We start from the raw sequence: 3696 nt of genomic DNA, 5'->3' as shown, positions 1-3696 counted from the left end.
CTTGATCTCCTTTTGTTGTCGAATTGCTCTGGCTAGGACTTCAAGTACTATATTGAATAGGTAGGGAGAAAGTGGGCAGCCTTGCCTAGTACCTGATTTTAGTGGGATTGCTTCTAGTTTCTATTTAGTTTGATGTTGGCTACTGGTTTGCTGCATATTGCTTTTATTATGCTTAGTTATGGGCCTTGAATTCCTGAACTTGATAAAAAAAAAAAAAGTGGTTACTCAGTGTAAAATATCCAACAGGTAGGTTGTATATGTTTTTAATCACAGATAAGACACCTGTAGTGCAGTTGTGGGACTGGGAGCAAATTTTATTCCAAGTGTGGATTTCTATTTTGCAGTTTATGAGAAACTTCAAGGGCTTGTTAAAAAATTCTATTTTTGACAACAGCCTTTATCAGGACTGAATCACTAGGTCAGGGCAACAACTCAACAATGGACACTTGCAACCCAGTCTCTGTTAATTCTGAGGAATGGTTACTCGGCAGGGGGTGAGGGTAAGAACAATTGGCCATATTCCTTAAGGAAGCTATATTTTAATTATTTTTCACTTAATGAGGGAAGCTATTGAAGAGATCAGCTCAGGAACTTGAGGTCTCAAGGGTCTCAGAGGTAGGGTCTCAAGAGTCACTGTTTTGGAGGAAAGCAGTGGCAGATAGAACCTGCTTTGTAAGTCTGAAGGTTCCACTCCAGGTGGTCCCGTGCTTAGTGGCAACAAGGTCTGAATCAGTCTGCTTCAAGGCTAGGGGAGGCAACAGGAAAGGAGCTTCAGTTGGGGAAATGCCTCCATGAGATCCAGCTGTAATTTTCTCAATTACTGATCAAGGGGGAGGTCCCCTTGTGGGTGGTGCCATCTCTAGGCTGGTAGTCTTGGTTCTATAAGAGAGCAGGCTGAGCAAGCCAGAGGAAGCAAGCCAGTAAAGATGTTCTTTAACATCCCTCCATGGCCTCTGCATCAGCTCCTGCTCTCTGACCTGCTTGAGTTCCAGTCCTGACTTCCTTTAGTGATGAACAGCAATGTGGAAATGTAAGCTGAATAAACCCTTTCCTCCCCAGCTTGCTTCTTGGTCATGATGTTGTGCAGGAATAGAAACCCTGACTAAGACAGGGGGTAATTACATTCCTCAGACCACAGGGAGGATGGATCATCCACTGGCCACCTGCAGGTATGCTAGACATTCTGGTACTGTTAGCTACCTACCTCATTCCCTAAATACCAATCGGTTTAAAAGTAAAGCTACCAATCTCCCTATGGACTATATATCTTAATTAGGGTTTTACTGCTGTGAACAGACACCATGACCAAGGCAAGTCTTATAAGAAACAACATTTAATTGGGGCTGGCTTACAGGTTCAGAGGTTCAGTCCATTATCATCAAGGTGGAAGCATGGCAGCATCTAGGCAGGCATGACACAGGCAGAGATGGGAATTCTACATCTTCATCCAAAGACTGCTAGTGGAAGACTGACTTCCAGGCACCTAGGGTGAGAGTATTAAGCCCATGCCCACAGTGACACACCTACTCCAACCAAGTCACACCTATTCCAACAAGGTCACACCTCCAAATGGTGCCACTCCCTGGTCCAAGAGTATACAAACCATCACACTATATTTAATCCTGAAAGTGTTACTTGTATTATAGGCTATGAAAGATGATTAAGCATTAATATGTTAGAACTGTACTTGTAGTCTTGCTAATGCAATCAATTTGAGGAAAATGCTTTAATTAGCTTTCTTATGTTTTCAAGGTATAGCCTAAAACAAATAACTAAATCAAGTATTGTTTAACTTAGATATACCTAGTAGATAATGGTCCTCAAACTTGTTAGAGATGTACTGTATATGGTATTTAAGATGGTTAAACTTTCAATGATCCCAAGATCTTTGCAGTGATCCCCAAGGTCTCCATGAATAGGGCATACCAACAATGACTCCATCTGGACTGTGGTAACACTAACCACTCTGCACCTATATGAATAATGCTTCCACTCTTATCCAATTTTCCAAATGGTGTAGCCTTTGCAGTGGAGTGCTGAAGTATTGCAGATCTTCAATACCAGCATTTGGGAGACAAGGGAAGAAAAATCATGAGTTCTAGTCCAACCTAAGTTGCATAGCGAGACACGGTCTTTAAAAAAGACTTTTTTTTTTTTACTTCTATACACTAAATATAGTTTATCATCCAGGTACTTAAGTATGAGAGATAAAATGACTGTCTGAAATTCTTTTAGCTTCTTGCTGTGGGAAATAAAGACAAAACAAAACAAAACAAAAATAACCCACCAACTCTCTATGATGCCAGACCATGTTTCCACTATCCTGTCATTCTGCCAACTCTCTAGCCACACTGGACCACAAAGCTCCCACCGGGCCATCTCTCCAGTGGGAAGGGGTACAGGGGGAGGGGCAAGTTCCTCTCGCTTTCTAGCAATACCCAATGTGTGACTGGTTAGCCATCTCAACACCTAATTACCAGGTAGAATCAAGACTCTTAAGCTTATAGTTAACCAATTTGATTATGTATCAATACTATCAATAATATCACAATTTACAAGAGGCCAACACAATAATTTCAGAGCCAATTGATAATGGTAAAAGCTTTATCCCAATATTTCTAACCTTGTGAAATGATAGCTACTTGTGGCTGGTAAATGCCACACAGGTACACGTCTGAAGCCATCTTGGTTTTTCTCCCTAACCTCTGGCACACTCCCTCTCTCTGCAACTCTTAGTTCTGCCTCCCTTTCCCTGTCCAATCACAGACCTCCTCTGCACTAATGTAATTGTACAGGGAAAATCCTGCAATAGCTTCTGAGAGAGAAACATTGCCCTTTTGGAGGAAGTCTTTCTCACTTTTCTGCTACTTCAAAGGTATTCTCATCATCTAGTGGGAAAATGCCTTTTTCTTACAAGTTTATGAGATGCAAGAAAAGGACAGAGAAATGTAATGAACACTTCAGTCCAAGAAAATTATGCAGAAGAGAAAATTTAAGAGTGGAAATGTCAGGAAAAACCAGACATGAATCTGTCTTTAGGAGATTAAAACAGTTGTGTTATAAGAGATGGGGCAGTGAACATTTAAATCTGTACCTACAGATGTGTCTTCACAAAATGATATGGGAAGAGTATAGAAGAATTTAAAAGAGTAAAAGGAATTACTGCATATCCTCCCTAAGAAATGCTGTAAAATAAGGGAGTTTTCTAGTTATATTCTAATTTGTGTTGTTGTTTTTCTTTGTCTAGGCTTTTATGACTCTGCCAAGAAAAACATTAACCTATGCAAAATTCCAATTTTTTTCTGCCCATAGCTGTTCTAATGAGTCCTGTTAAAGGCAATGCAAACAGATTTTCTTGATGGATCAATTAGCTTGGGCTACTACACAGAACACCATAGAGTAGGTGTTTTTAACAACTGAATTCATCTTTTCATTGTTCCTAAAGCTAGAAGCCTAAGGTCAGGGAGCCAACAAGCTCTGGTTCTTACACAGATTTTCCTATGACTTGCACATAGTCAATCTCTTGGGTGCCTCCATATTGGACACACATTCACCAGTTTTGACAGATCAGCACTAGACCCTTAAGGTTTCCTTGAGGCTGAATCACTTCTTTAAATCACTGTTCAAACTCTATCACATGCTTACAAGTCTTTAACTTTTATCACCCAGGTTTATCATTTACAAAAAAAAAAAAAA

This window comes from Mus pahari, chromosome 21, assembly GCF_900095145.1.
Source record: "Mus pahari chromosome 21, PAHARI_EIJ_v1.1, whole genome shotgun sequence".
In the NCBI taxonomy this organism is placed as follows: Eukaryota; Metazoa; Chordata; class Mammalia; order Rodentia; family Muridae; genus Mus; species Mus pahari.
This window is presented reverse-complemented; position numbering follows the sequence as displayed.